At 37.7% G+C, this 16,800-nt stretch overlaps 1 protein-coding gene across 5 annotated transcripts in view; it reads left to right on the top strand.

Moving 5' to 3' along the window:
* PARG (poly(ADP-ribose) glycohydrolase) overlaps nucleotides 1–16,800 on the top strand; it is a 139,257-nt gene that overhangs the window by 45,217 nt on the left and 77,240 nt on the right. The gene's annotated exons all lie outside the window — the stretch shown is intronic.

Below are 16,800 nucleotides of genomic sequence, written 5' to 3'. Positions count from 1 at the left end.
CTGCTATGGGATACAATATTTATTTTCCTCAGGTGAATCTACTAAGAAATGTGGTCTTTGTGGTCTGTTGTTTTGGGGGTTTTGTGTAAATTGTCATACAAATATTTAAGAGTTATAAGATGGTAAATGTGTTATAACATTCCACGTAATTCTTGTTTCTGTCTTGGAGAACTAATATGCTATAATCTGTTACTTTTTTCATCCAGATATGAAAAAGACAATATTTTGAATTACTACGTAGATTATTTTTAAATATCCAGCACAATTTTAATATGTATGCCAAGTTACTTGTGCTTGTTGTTGGTTGTTACTACTGTTGGACACTGTTGATGAGTCTCATTCTGTAATTTACTGTGAGGGAGAAGGCTTGATTCAGACTCTAGGGATGATATTAGTCTTTTTTTGAACTGACAAATCTGGAACTTTCTTGAGGCATTTATAAACTTAAATATGTCAAAGACCTGGGATTCTGGGGCCACAGGAAATCTATTATTTACTTCCGCTTTTTTCGAATGTGACAAGAATAAGTACTGTTTGTTCAGCATTTCAAAACATGAAAATGTACTATACAAAATATATTGTTATTGAACTATATTTAATTTTTCTTCAATGATCTTTATGCCATTTTAAATTTAAAGTATTCTTTAAAAGATCACTCTTTTCCTCACTTAGATGTCCATGCCATGCACTGTCCTAAAAAAAGGAAGGTAACTGGCAGTACCCTGTTTAGCATTTTATGATTTGTTGTTGAAGAAGGAGCTGCTAGTCCCAGACTTGAGGAAAAAATTGTTTTGTTGTAACGGACAGATTAGGGCAATAGAATATGGTTTAATTTTTATTTGCGGTCCATTCATTGAATGAATTCCCTTACCACCCTGCAGTCTCAGGTCCCCCCCTGCTTTGCATTGACTTGCCCCACTCTCCTGTCTTTTCTGTTGCCACCCCCTTTTCTCCTTCATACCCCTTCTCCTTGCTGTGTGTGGGCAAGCTGTCCCCTCTCTAGCCTGGGACATAAAGCATGTCCCTACCTCCACCTTGTAACAGCTGTGCTGGTTCCTTGAGGCTGCCTAATCAAAAAACAAAACAAAAAACCACATCCTGCCAGGCCAGACATGTCTGGATGCTGTGTGATTTTTTTTTTTTTGTTTGGTTGCGGGGGGCGGGGGTTGAGGTGGGGGATAACATTTCTCAGATCCCAATTGTGCAGCTGCTGGTGTAGGGAGCCTGCCACGGGCTACCAGGTCAGCAGACATTGTCTGACTTCAGCCTAAAATAGCTAACCATATCTATCCCCTTGGTTTGGAACTGCAGACTTACATTTTAATGGAAATTCTTGCTCTTTCTGGACTATTGCCCAGCATGAGTCAGGTTTTTTTTAAATCAATAAAGCCTGCACTATTTTATGATTCAATCTAATTTAATAAAAAGGGTTGTTTAAACCATGAGGGAGCTAATTGGAACCATTAGCAGGGATGAGCCAGTCCTAATAAAGTGTGACATTTACACTTACGTTTGTGCTTTGTTTTATTTAGTCGGTGCATTTTATTTGAAGCCAGTATGTATAATTTGATCTATGCTAAGAAATCTAGACTATTATGAACTAAAGAAATGACACTTGAAATGGCCAGTGCCTTTAATACCTTTGACTCCTTGAGTACCACCCTTTTTAAGGCAGACTGTGTACATGGAGTAGTTGGATCTATAATACCCTTTTGACACCTATAATCTTTGCTGTTATTGTTAAGTACAGATAAATGTTGCATATGCAGTGTATTTGCATATTTTTATCTCTTTGAAGAGAATTACTGCTGTATACAGAGGGAGAGAGAAGCTTCCTGTTCCTTTTCATTGCAGTAAGTCTCTTGGCTTTGTGGAAAAATTGAGCAAGATTTACTTGGGGTTGGGGTCAGAAATACAAGGCATCTATGGATGCCTTTTCATGGCCTTCTATAACTCAGTTCTATGTCAGGCTGTTGGAAGGGAGCAGAGTCTACCTGGAACTCCCTTACTCCCTATTCTACTTGCCATGTCCCTAAATGCCAGAAATACTCCTGTATGTAGTAGGCCTTACATGCATCTTCTGCAAAAGTGATGTTTCTTTCACTTCATCTGTTCAAAAAGGTTCTTACTTATAAACACTTTAGTTTAGGTAATGGCCAGTACTGTGCTAGACCTTGCTAAAGCAGTCTGATGTCAGACCAATAGTATGTAACTGGAGCACAGACAAACATAGAAATAAGCTTCCTTTTCCTTAGTAGTAATAAAACAAATTCTTATTCACATTTGTATGAATTGTCTCTTAGTCATATCTCATATAATTACTAGTTTATTCCTTTGTATTGTGGCAGGATCAATTCCATTACCCCTTAACTACTTCTGATGGATGGGTTGTGTAAAGTCTCATTTTGATTATCCCCATTCCCAGTTATGGTAATTCCACAGTCTTCCACAGCAGCTTATTCATTGCCTGTTTTTGATGAACTGCCATGCTTTAACACACATGCACCTCATTTCATTATCTTTATATTAAACAAACTATTTTGGTTTGCTGTATCAATCATGCTATGCACCAGTTTGAGCCTCATAGTCTAAATCTTAATCTCATACAGCAGCTTTGAGGTACCCTAGCCACAGAAGGCTAAAAAATAATTTAAGGTGCATGCAGCTAATTGTATGATCTCTCTTAAATGAGCTCTTAAGTCAAGGTCCTCAACCAAAATTGGGGGGCATTGTGTTTCTGAGAGTAGTGCTTTAATTTTGTGCATGCGTGGTAAGATTTTCCTCCTTGCCCCATTTATCTGGATATTTAAACACCTAGCAGCCCCTTTGAAAAATGGTTGTCTTGGTCTTTCTGCCATTCACCTGATTTGTGTTGATTTGTCTTTTGACTGCCATTCTCAAGCACACTAGTAGCTGTGTGGGGAATGAAACTACGTTTATAAATGAGGTTTTTACCCTCAACTTTATTTTACATATGGGTTAGCTCCATAAGTACAGAAGTAAGGGCTTGAATAATATTTGCAGTTTATAACATACTTGCAATGAGTGCTTTATAAATTGAAATTTTATTTTTTAATTTTGGAGAACAGCAGCTAAGACTTTACTTGATTTTTTTTTTTTCTTTCTGGTAGAGGACAACAGTTCTGTTTTCTGGCTGTTTAACCCAGTTTTGCAGTGCAAACAACATGGTTTGTGTTTCCATGAAAATAGTATTATGTTAATGTGTTAGTTTTCAGATTGAGATCTGAGCTTTTGGGTTTTGAAGGAGGCATGGTTGTGTGGATGTATCCAGATGGGTTGGGCAGTAGCTTGTAATGTAGGAGATCTGGGTCCAAGCCTCTGCTATGCCTGATGTAGAGCAGGGCTTTTCATTTCAGATCACTCAAAAGTCTAGCCACAGGATGGTAGAGCATGAGAGTTTATTTCTAAGTCTCCCCAATTAAAACTTTGGTTACTCTTTTCTATTTATAAAAATGTTTCTGTTTCAATTAGACAGCCCAGTAAGTTCATCAGAACTCCTTTGTCCATTATTTTTCCAAAGCAGACACAAGAGGGAGCCCTTACACTACCTTGGAGCTCACTTCTAAGATTTCATTTCATATATGAAAGTAGAAATCAAGAGTCCAGAAATATGGGATGTTGTGGCACTTAATTTCAACTTTTAAAGTATAAATCAGTAATAGGGATATGTGCTGAGGAAGGATGGTTTGTTTCTCCCTAATAGACATCTGGTAGTTGTGTTGTCCTATATAGAACTTAAAGGCTTTTTTTTTTTTTTTGGACAAGAGTGGCTAATGAAGATTTCATTATCTTTATACCTATTGTTACTAGTTTTTGTCATTTAGATCACCAAATTCTTGCTGATTGAAAATCATACTGCTATGCTGTTAGATGGCAAGTAGAAATGGAAACATTCTAAGGTGTTAGAGAAGAATAGGCAATGAAAATAATGATGACAGGTAGGAGAGGAAAAGTTGGGGGCATTGCTTGGCTGCAGGGTGAAGCAATGATGATTTTGTGGTGATGGGGTCTAACTGCCTGAATGATGATGGAGCATGGCTTTTTTTATTAAATAGTTAAATATTTATTTATGTAGTTTTTTCCCCCTCTTGTACTTCAAATTCTCTTACATTCTCTTTAATGTGTAAAGTTTGTAAAAGCTGTGCAAGTCAAATGATATGCAAAAACCTCCACTTCCTGCTAGTACAGCTTGGGAAGTTATTTCAGGGGGCATTGGCTGTTCCCTGGTTAAGTTGCTTCCTACATTGCTTCCTGCCCTATTGAAGCCTTTTGCTCTTGAACATGTTTAAAATATGCCCTGTTAATTCTGTTTGGTCAGCTATTATTATTGTTACCTGTGACTGCTCAGTTCTCTGAAGGGTGGGAGAAGCTTTTGAATCTCAAGATTATATGCACCGTACAAGCTGTTGAAGTAAGAAATGTTTTAGCAAATCTTGTTATAATTCTATAACGTGTAGGAAAGACTTAAACGAACAAGGCCAAATTATCTGTTGGACCTCTTTTTTTGTCCCTCATATAATATCTCCCTTCAGCTTCAATCTTGAATAAAATAAATAATTGAAGATTTGCCAATGTGTGCCAGCAGAGAATCTGGGTACCTAGTTTTTCTCACGTGTTCATTTCATTAGTTATACAGGGGAGCTATATCAAATTCAAAGGTTTTTGGTCGAATACCTCATCATCAATACTCAAATAACAATGAATATAGCAGTCCAGGGCAGAATTTGGAGAATCTAGGGTAGTGGTGGTTAACCTTTCTGATGGGTGTGATGCACATAGTTTCCCTCTCTTCTTCCTTCTGCAAAGTGCCATTCTGAGCCTTGCTCCTCCCCTCCCCCACCAATATACCTGATAGGGTTTGTGCCCTGGAGCACTGGAAAGGAGGCAGGGGGGCGTGACCCTCCGACTGCATGAAATAGAGGTGGGATGCTGCTGTAAGATACTGTCACCAACAAGAGCTAAGTTAACCTTTCACAGCCAATTTTCATATGTTGAGCAAGCATTCAAAGCCTTGAATTTGGTGGCAGCTGCAGCACAAGGCAACAGTTAACTGGGCTCTTGACTGATGCCTGATGCTGCTTCTTGCAGCAGCATCTTCCCTTGCTCAGCTCCACTTGGCAGGAGGTGCAAGCCCTGCTCCATTTTGGCACTTCCATTTACTGAGCACTTGGGACTCACACCACAGCAGCAGCCCACACTATTTGTGGCACATGGGCCACAGGTTGACCATTTCTGCTTTAGGGAGTTCTAGGGAGCAATTCCACAGACAAAGTAGCCACATGAGAGGTTTTTATACTCTGTATGAATAGAGTTTACACTGCCCAGGAGTTATTGAGAAGAAAATAAAAGGTCATAGACTTTCAATAGTAGAAGATAAATGCCATCATATAAAAGTGGTTTTCATGTAGATTAAGTGAACTGCATACCAACATAAGCAATTACTTGCCTGTTCTACATTCAATGAAAAGAAAAAATCAAAATGCAGTGCTCCAAACATTGACTGCACTAAGCAAACACACTTAGAATATTTATTATATAATTAAGTATTAAATTGTTAAATGTTATAAACATACTATTTAGGGACAGCTTGTATCCATTGTAGATTGTTTCCAATTCCCTATGAAGGAATAAAGTTTGGACTTTACAAAGTTCATGACTGATCTTCTATGGAGAATAGAATGAAGATTGGGATTTGGCCAGTAGACAGGTTTTGTGAAAGAAAGGTAAAGATTTGTGTGAAAAGTTCAAACCCTGATTGATTCTAATAATTTGTGACAAAAATCTAATTATATCATTATGTAGGAAACAGGCTTAGCTGTCAAACTACTTGTAAATCAAGTCTATGGCATTTTTTTTACATCAATTATGGAAAATCATGTGAGATACTTACACTGCTAGAAGCAAGTGAACAGGTTCTGGTAGTCCTGTAAAATAAATGTTAATTCTCTTTTAATCCTCATCTGCTCATTTTTAGTTCTGGTAAGTCCATCTTTTGCAAAGGGTTGGATGTGTAAGGGCATTAATGCCCCTTGCAGGGAGCAAATCTAATGTGTGAGTAGTGGGTTAATTAGTAAAGGTCAAATTAGCATGGTTCTTCTGTAAGAAGAATAGTCTGTTTATAAATATTACTGAGTCGATTTCTTTAATAGAGCTAGAATTAATAAAGTTCTGTCAAGGTCATCATATTATTTCTATTGTGTTTTTCTTTAGGAGCTTTCAGGGAGCTATGTAAATCTAAATATTGCTTTCAGATATCCTAGTAGTTTGGCGATTATTGTTTCATGTTTTACAGATGTTGAAATGGAGGTACACATTAAGCAACATGCCTAAGCCTCACAGTCAGTTGGTACCAAAATGTTGTTAGAACTTCTCATTTCTCATGCAGCACTTCTGACTCCCAATCTCTAAAACAATATTCTGATGTTTAAAAATGTGTTTTCAGAAAGCACATGACTAATCTTAGGCATGTGTTTTGCAAACAAATTAAGTGTCTTGACAAGTTGTTTACATATGGCTTATGCTTTCCTTTTTTTTTTTTTGTCTCCCTACAGACCTTATGTAGGAAACACTGAAATAGTATGTGATATATTTATTATTTGAACCAACTGTCTCAAAAAAAATTGCTGTAATCAATGAAACCTGAATAAAGGAAGACCTAAAGTACTTTTTTGCTGTACTGATGACTGGTTTTTTGATAAATCATTTATAATTGGCTGGACAGTACTAGCAGAAGTAAGCATTGTTGTAGGAGCTCAGCACTACCAATACAGGGTTTTAAGCAAGAAATAAAATGTCCTGAGGCCTGAGAATAATCTGTCCATTGTTCTGTGCTGGATTTTATTTTAGTCCAGATGTAAACATTTTTTTAAATATCAGATTAAAAAAAATAAACTGAAATGCTGTTGTGACTGTTCAGTGACAGGTTTTTGTTTCAGAATAGCACAAAGGAGTTCATCTCCCCATACAAAAAGTAAAACTTACTATCATGAAGATCTGGAGGGGAGGGGAAAATATACTTCAGATACTGCAAGTGTATATTAATCTGAAATGTACAGATTTAAAATACCAGGCTAAACATCTTGAAGTAAAATGTTATCTGTAATTCAGTATTTTTCCTGTAGGTTTCCCCCTTGTATTTTTGTATCTTTTATCAGTGTATATAGATGTGCACTGCAGGCACTACAGTGAAGAGTATAACTTAGATACAGATTTGCCTTGAAGAGGTTGAGGTGGAATAGACAATCCACTTGTAAGAGATGTGGACTTATAATTATAGATTTAAATCTTATATGCTTTGGGTTGTATGGAAAGAAGCGTTTTAAATCTAAATTGCAGAGCATATTTTGTAAGAGAGAATTACTATGGACAGACTTCATCACAGCACCCTTCTTTCCTCCTTTGACACCTGATAACTGGGGAAGCAGGAACAGTTGTGACTGTGAAAAACTTGGAAGGTGAAAACTTTGAAGTGATGTACAGTCTAAAAACTGACTCCAAAAAAAGGCACTACTGTTAACCAATGTTTTGTATGTGTCATTGTCCTAGCTATATAAAAAGATGTGAAAGGTTAAACTTCTAATCATTTAACCGAGGTGCAGTGATGACAGGTTAGCTTACTGGTTATCCTTGAGCGCTGGGTGGTCGTAGTCTGGCAGGGAAGCTGCATGGTGCCACAACAGGAATCAGAAGGCAGCAGGACAGGGAGGAGAACAGGAGGGTGAAGAAGGAGGGGTGAGGGGTACCCATAGCCAGCAACCTAATGATTAGTCATCAATTAAACAGTTAGCTGCTGGTACACGGATCTTCCTCCCACCCAGGTCAGAGCTGTGTTGTCTGGCTGGGCTTGCCCCCACCTTCCCCCCCACCTGCCCAAGGGCTCCAGGAGTCTGGGAGCAGTTGTCTGAGCTGCTGTGTTATTGGTTAATTGTTTAACTGATATAATTAGAGAAAGTTAAACAAATATTTTAAAAATGATATTTATATCCCTAACAGACACGTCCCACATAATATATTTAATAGCTACTTTGGATGGCACCTTAAATTGAATTTATGGCATGTCTGGGGCAGTCCCTGGGCAGGTACTGACTGTTGGCCCCAGCCCAAGGACAGCTCAGGGTTTCAAACCAACCCCAGTGCTCTCTCAGACCAGGGTGAACAATTCACTTATTGTTGGCAGGGGGTACTCCAGGCTCGTGAGCCAGCCCCAGTGATGTCCTGGGATCAGAGCTGACAACCAGCTAATTATTGGTCCTGGGATGGCTCTGGGGCACACTGGGTAGGAGGGACTTGACTTTCAACTTGCTAGTGCACGCTCATGATTGCAGGCTTTACCAGCACTGGCAAGTGGAAAGGGCATGATTGGGATCTGATCCTTGATCCCCAAATCCTGCCACCTCCCATGTATGTGTGGCATGGCAGGAGGCGCAGCTGTTGGCATTTTTAAATGAATGGGTGGCAGGGGCCACAGTTTCATAGGAACAGTATTGCTTGCTAAGGATTGACTTCATATTGAAATCAGTTATTTTGTAGAGGTATAATTAAGGAATAACTTGATGGATTTGCATATGTGTAACAAATGCTCTGATTTGGCCTACAGAGCTGTAATTCCTGGAGACACTGTTTAGGGAAGACTGCATGCTAGTTCCACAATGCTGGTAGTTGGGAATAAAAGTTTGTCTGGATGTTGTTGAAATGGAGTGAGCATGGATTCCTTCTCTGCCATGTTAGCCACTTTTTGTGTAGTAGAACCAGACTTTTAAAATGTAACAGAAAAACAAAATAATCTTTCCCTTTTGAGGGGAGTTGCTATGACTTCTGGAGTTTTTCATACAAGGCTACTTGTTAGAAATGACCCAGGGCAAAAGTGACTGGAATTTTTTTTAATATCCAGTGTCTCTTTCATAGCCTTTACCATCTAACTGGGGTAATTTAAATCTAGTTTTTCTTAGACGTGTAAAAAACTGCTACCACAGTGATGCTTTTATTTAAATACATGTACCTTTTGTTTTACCTTAGCAAGCAAATCTGAACTACTTTCACTCCTAAAGATGTTTTCCCCTTGTAAGGGCTGGAGTATATTGCTTAATGGGGAAGTTTTGTTGCTGTTGCTGACTGTTTTTAATTCTGCTGTGGTTAATATTATTTCAGGCTCCAGGCTTTCAATCTTGTGCCCACCAGCAGTTGTACATAATTACATAGAAAACATAATTACTTGGCCTTTGCTCTTAAGGCTCTGTGTGTTTAAGCTCAGAAAATAGTTGAGCTCCACTGTTTGCTTATAATGACAGAAGAGTCCCTTGGTTGAATTACAGGTAGTATCCATGTCCAGACCCTGGTGTTAAATCACAATCCTATTTCTTCTCATGAAGAAAATGTTAGATTTCCAGTTGTGTTCAAATTTTAAATTTGCTTTAAAAAGCGTTTTAAAATGAAGTAAAAAACTTAATTAAATTCTGTTTTTATAATTTCTCTTAAAACATTAGACTCTAACATTTTGAAAACCTTTAACAATGAAGCTGGAGTCCTTAGAGGTGATGTACCTGAGAGATCATTCCAAGGTTGGATTGGCAGATGCATACAAGCCTTCAAAAATTTAAACAAAAATAAATTAACCTATGTCTTGTAAGCTGTCTTCCTTTTTCTTTTCAAAATGTCAATTTGTGGTTTTGATAAATGTCAGAAACACTTTTTTCCCCTCAAATAAGGCTCTTTTCTGCATAATCCAGTGTTGTGATTTTTTTTCCTCCCTCTGAAGATTACTTTGTCTTTCCTCTGGTTTCCAGTCAGACAAGTGTCTGAGAAATGGGATGGGTTTGACAGCTGGGTATATTTTCTACTGAATTAATTTTGTGAGGTAACTAAATGAGGGAGTTTATTCTTTGCCTGACAGTTATGTTCCAGTGTTGCAAATTCATTAACTCCTCTAAAAAAAACCAACCAAAGCCTAAATAGTTATAATTTTCTCTTGCCAGGATCCAAGCCTCCTTGTTTAAAGTATTTTGGATAAAAGTAGTGATTAACAGCTAGTTTTCTAGATGCAAGGAAAATGTGCTCTTATCAGTGAATTGAACCCTAATATCTATGTCAGTGGTTGATACAGAGGTTGGTACGTCACAATTCAGTCAGAGTAGAATCAGTCTTTTTCCAGTCCAGAAGCAATGACTAAGAGATACTAGCAAGTTTGATTTAAAACAGTTTGTAAAGAATGTCATGAAACTGTCTTCTGAGTATATTAGATTAATTTGGAATTTGGAATTGGTTTCATTACCAGTAGGGCAAGAAAGTTATTTGAATTCATCTGTTTTCTACCTATTCCAAATAATCTCCCTGTCAGTAAGCTTATAAGGATTCCACAGTGTTCTGAAGTATTTTTATTCCAACATTTGGAAAGATTGGGTGGTCCAGACTGACTGACTATGAGGCTGCATCTCTTCCTGGTAAAGTTTTTAAACATTCTTTGGATTCAAATCTCTGAGGTGATTATTGCAATATAGTCACAAACTAGAAGCCTATTATATTAGAAGCTGTACCACAACTAAGAGATGGTCCCTGTCACCAACATTTAGCAAGCTGTGGGTGGGACGGGGGAACAGCAGGTAGAGACGGACAAATGTGGGAACTGAAGGAAACAGGTAATGTGGGAAACTGAATGGTTACAGGCTACCAGTACTTAAATATTACCAAGTGTTTGTTTTTTAAATTGTTACTTCGAAGGAAGTTTTGGCGAGGTTTGAAGGACAATGAGGTAGTGTCTTTCATGTTTACAAGGAGCATCTCTGAAGCAGGAAAGTTAGTGCAGATGATAGCCTGAAAGCGCTCACTGGAAAACTTTAACATGTAGGCAATGAAAGTGGACATCATCGACCAAAGGGAGACCGAAGTAAACATCTTGAAGGGCCTTTGAAGTTAACACATCACAATTTTAGTGGTAGGAAAAGAAGATGAAAGGAGAGAAGATGTGGTCAAAGTGATGAAGGAGAAGCAGTATTTTATATGCTTACGAGCGGGAGAAGACAGTGATCTTATTCAAGAAAAAAAATGCAAATTAACATAAAAGCTTATAGCCTCTTCCCTGTGAATAGCAAAGATATATATGGATGTCTTGCTTTCCCCCACTTGTCATTATACCTATGATGTCCACAAAAATTACCTACATTTTATCAATGCGATTTCATGCTCAAATGGACAGTCAGTCATTTTCCCTTGTGAAAGTGAGGATAGTATCTATTGCATTTATTTTTTCTCTTTCTGGAACCACATCGTTTCTCAGTTACCCAAATTTAATTGATGCTTATTTCCTTTGGAAAGGCTACTGAAAGTGTGTACTTCATTTTTACTAGAGAGATTCAATCCAGAAATAAACTTTCTTTGGATCTTATTAGTTGTTAGAATTATTTCAGCCTATTATTCTATGCTAAGACTTGAAACATTTCAGAGATGCAAGTATTGGCCTGCTCTTAAACTTTAAATATAACAAAATCCCTTAATTTGAATGCAGTTGATATGTTGCACAAAATCAGCAATAATCCACTGCTACAATAATTAGTGAAACTAGCTAGCTGGAGAGGCAGGCCATCACACTAACTATTGGCTTGGAGACCAATTCCAAATATGAGTCAAGATACTTACAAAAAGGAAGTGTTTTTTTGAGAAAATCCTACTCTAGTCTGAGAGGAAATTGATAAAATAGCCAAAAATACATTATAATTTGGAAACACAAATTGCATCAGGTCTGAAGTAAGCATTCATTTTGTCACTGAAATGCACTTTAGTCAATCAGTATCCTGTCACAGCAAGTTAATATGGGGAAATAAAAACAAACAGGTAGAAAATGCTAAGCTGTTGCTGTCTTTGCATGCCGTTTGCCTTTTTTGGCTTGATTATCCTGCCTTCTTATGTGATGGATAGAGCTGTCCAAATTCATGTTTTGTATGTTTAGTTTGTTTGGTTTGATGGGCTGTCAGGTTTAGATTTAAACTCCCTACCATCGCTACCACCCTATGCTACCTCAGCCTCCTCTCATTAGGACTGTCAGACACACTTATTCATTATATTTGGAGGACCGGTTAATAGTGACAAGAGGCTATTACTTATGGCAGTGTTTTGTCAAGCCTCTTTTACTGCAATATAAATGTTCATTTTGCTAAATTGCAGGTCAGATCTGCTTGGTCAGGAGCTCTTACCTTTGCTACAGCTCACTGAGATATTTGCATCTCTAAGTCATGTTCATTTAATCAACCACTCAAGTGCAAACCTTGATGAAATCACCAAGTGAATTCTTTGGCAAATAGCAGTAGATATTAATAATAATAATAAAAAAGGTTTCCTAGACCTTTCCTGAGAATTAAAAACCTACTTTAAAATATTTTCCAAAGCTTTCAGTGATAAAAGTAGTGTTGATTTTGCCCATTTGTGCAATTGAGGACATGAACAAATGAACCAAACATAGAGAAGTTAAAAGAAGATGGATGTACCATATGCTGGCTGCTTTGTGCCAGCTGACCATATTTTTCTGCACTTAGCCCATGATAAGTGGAAAGCTAAATATGAATAGTTTACCACTCAATGAATCATGGCCAAGTTACTGCTTTCACTTCCTATGGACTAGAGATGGACACACAGACAGTAGCCATGGATCAGCTTATGTGACGTTCCTGACCCCTTTTAATTCTGTAATATGATTGTCCATGCATTTATTTTCAAATCCAGTTTCCAGGAAGATGCTGCAAAGTACAAATGTATAATAGAACAAGAGATTTTAAAAGGTACCTTCCTGAATCAATAAAGGGTTGTCTACACAAGACGTTCAAAGATCTTTGTAGCTGCTCTGTATTAACTAGTACATAATATCTGAATTAATAGCTTGTTTTTATTTCAGTGCAAGGTATTGCATTGTGGGCGGGGACATATTGCCTTCATTATGTGCTCAGCATTGTGACTAGGCATCCCACACTCCTTTCTGCTGTTGCTAGGCCCTATTAGATTCTGCCTGTGACAGATGGTGGGATATTCAGTAGAAGCAGTGCAGTTCAGTAAAGGTTGTGATTTATGGAAGTGAGTGAAAGACTGTCCAGTTTCTTCTGCAGTTCCCTGGTCCTGGGAAATCAAAGTAAGTGGGTTTTGGTTCCTTTTATACTTCCACTCCACAAGGGATGAATGACCTTTCAGTCGCATAGATAGGAAGATAGAACCGCATACAGCTGGCAGCTAAGCCAGGGAAGGAAAGGCTAGAAATAGGATGAAAATGAGGGAACAGAAGATATGCATTAATAACTAAAATAGAAGACCTTTGGACCATAAGACCTGTGAAGTTATTACTGACTTGCCTAGAAGGATGTCACCTCAACAATGGAACTGTGCTGATGGCCCAGAGAATTATTGGAACCTGAAGCTGAGGGCCTACAGTGTCACAGTTAAGTGTGCGCTCTGGGAGTGAAATCACCATTTCAGCTTGTTTCCATTGGACAGCTTTTAGGTGACATCTTTTTATTCTACTCTCTTTCTTTCCTTTGCTAGCTGAAGTGTTGTGCAGCCACCTTGGAAATGACTGTAAGTATTAGGCAACTCTGCCCTAAAAAAGGGAGGATTTAAAGCAATGATGATTCCTAGAGATGGTAGTGTAAGATGGGAAGATTCGTGGAAAGCATGTGAATTTAGCATCCAAAATTGGTTGCCCTTACTCATCTCAAAAAAAGAAAGTCCATTAATGTTCACCAAAGTATGGTTTAAGCTCCAGTCCTGCCAGCATTTATGCACATGCTTAAGTTTATGCATAGGGGTAATTCTCTGAAGTTCAGGAAGAATGCTTCCAGCTACAAATAGATGCCAGTTTGGCACTTTAGTTTAGACCTAGATATATGAGGGAGGGCTTGTAATAAATATTACAGGTAGGTGGGGGAAAGACAAAGGAAGGTATAGTTCTGTTAGTGAATGGGAAGAGGAAAGGAAGAGAGAAACAATATCAGATTTTAAAATGTATGTTCATTTTATTATGTATTCTGCATCAGGCCTGAGTTGTGAACTAGCTGACTTTGGTTCTGGTGTGAGAAGGACAGGTCTTATGCTCTCATTATATTGTTTCTAAAGGAGCATAAGGAAAAGGTTGAAGTGTTGACAGCTGTGACAAAGTGTGGTGCCATAATGTGTCACCAGATAAGTGATATTGTATAGTTTGTGGCAGTCAGCAAAGCATGCCAACCACTATTTATATGTCAATTTTAAAAGACAGAAAGTTTTGCCCAAAGGGGAGAGAATATCAGAAGTTGACAGCCTGGTAGACACTTAAGGCTAAATGTCATCTTTTGAATAGACTTCAATATATAGAATTAAATGAATATATAAGTTTCAAATTCAGTTCTTCCAACACTTCTTAATTTTATTACTTGTGAGTGACCAAAATATGTTGATGAAGAACAAGCCAAAGTTTCCTGCTAAAATTGAAGATGATTTAAGTTATTTTCAGTATCTGTTACTCTACAAAAATGGAAATGTACACTCAGCCAGTAGCTGCTGCAGTGAAGTAGATGCCTTATTCAACTTTTTGTTTAAAGGTTTACGTTTCTTTACCATGGATTTAAATTTTATTGTTGAAAGGTGTGTAGCTTGGGTTCTGTTGCTCCTCTGTGGTGAAATCGTCTTCAGATTTTGCAGACTTGCTGTTTATGAACAGAGCTAAATTTTTAACTAAAGTTGCTAAATAAAAACTTAATTTTATGCTTTTGTCCATGGGCAGTATAAATAACAAGCTGAGCTGAACTGTGTAGGTATTAAGACTGAATAATTCTTCTTTCTTTCACATGTTTCTTGTTCCTTAACTTTTTTTTAACTTCATAAGCATTTTTTATTTGGTCCTTCATATATTTTGAAAGGAGGGAATAAAAGGGAAACTCTGAATTCATGGGGTTATAGAAATAATTTGGCAAAAGTTGAAGGCAATAGCCTTAAGAAAATCATAAAACTGACAGAATTAAAGAACCGAAGCAGCATATTGTGGAAGAAGGGAAACCACCAGTTCCTCTTTGCAAGAGCTGCTCTTATTTGTAGTATTTTACAGAGATACAATGTATAGTAAAATCATCTGGTGAATACTTCAAACATATAAGGCATTGAATATGATTTAAAAGATTTCTTTTCTTTTCCTCCTTTTCACTTTAGTAATAAAGGTTCAGAAATAAAATTACAAATACTGATCAGTTTTCTTTGTCAAGTCTATTATCAGCTGTAATAGTTTGTTGTGAATAGTATTTTGAAAAGATTCCCACTGTTTTAAACTGATATGAGCTTCAGATATATAGAGTATATCTGTAATTTTTTTAGGACTTCAGTGTTTTGATCAGTCACCTCTTGGAAGAAGACAATCTATTTTGCTCTTCAGAATCCTTCTGTACATTTTCAAATTAGATAAAAACATGCATGGATGAAGTGGCATCAAATTGCAAAGAAAGTAGAAAAGGAAGGTAATGTAGAAAAGGAAAGAACTGGGCATAAACAGGAGGAGAATACCCATCACACACATTCAGACCTGCCTCTTTGTCTTTAGAGATTATGGAACAGATCTTTAAGCTGGTGTACCTAAGTGAAGTTCCGTTGACCTCAGTAGCATTATACTGATTTCTGCCAGTTGAGGGTCTGCCTTGTGATTGTCAGTAAAGGTCCCAGAGATTTTCCTGAATTTTTTCTGTGCTTTTGCTGTTGGTCTCTCTCTATCACAGGGGATAACAGTTACCTGCTCTGAACCTTAGGGGATATGGTAAGACTTATTAGGTTGTATATATACATTCAGATAATCTGGGAGAATTTTTCCAGGTTTGTTCTCCAATAGAGAAACTTACTCATGGCTATATGTACAAACATTTGAATGCTAAGGTCCTAAATGTGGAGAGCGTGCAGCACTGACACTGCAGATTGGGGGAAGGGGAAGGGGCTGGGCACACATCTGTGCACTCTAAGGCAGTGGTTCCCAAACTCTGACAGATTGCACACCACCTATTTAAAATGATAAAACTTTAAGTACCACCAGCAAATTTTTGTCATATAAAGTAATTATAATTATATAATAATTAGTAATTATAATAAATCTGTTAATACGTACCACTAACAGATTGTCTGTGTACCACTGGTGGTACCTGTACCACAGATTAGGAACTGCTGCTCTAAGGGCTACCTTAGTCAGCCTGTCAACACATGACATCATTGCATAGGGCATCTTTGATTGGCTGACCCAGATTGCCCATGGTCAGCCTGTGTTTCCCTACAGCAGAATGTGGGGATTGTGAAGGATGCATGTTTTGCTCCTTGCTGGAGCAGGAGAGTTCAGCAAATGACATACTGTCTCTCTTTGGCCAGGGAGAAGGGGGTGCTGGAGAACTGTGTTCTCTTCTGAGAAAAGCCACAGCATGTACATTCTCTCTTTCAGGAGAAACTCTTCTGGGTGTGATTTAACCCTGGTTGTTCCCAGGTTATTTTTCACCTACAGTGGCCATTTTTACCGTAGGAGAAAAAGCCTGAACATCTGTAAGCTTGTGATTTCCCTGGGAGACCAGCAACTCTCCCAGATGAAACTAAATGTCTGTATGAGACTCTATTCTATGTTTGTAAAGTTAACTGAAGTCCTCTGATGAAAGATGCTGTAGAAACAGAAAGAAGATTAAACACAATAATATTAGTCTTAATTTATTCCATCTTTTCTCTCCTGGTCCCTACCACTCCCTTGTGAAAATTGAACCTGCCAACCTTTAATCATGTAATCACATTTCTGGTGCAAAACACATCTATTTCATT

Source organism: Crocodylus porosus, unplaced genomic scaffold (genome assembly GCF_001723895.1).
Source record: "Crocodylus porosus isolate Cpor-Errol unplaced genomic scaffold, CroPor_comp1, whole genome shotgun sequence".
In the NCBI taxonomy this organism is placed as follows: Eukaryota; Metazoa; Chordata; order Crocodylia; family Crocodylidae; genus Crocodylus; species Crocodylus porosus.
Note: the sequence above shows the minus strand (reverse complement) of the source record. Positions and strands in the feature narration are given on the sequence as shown.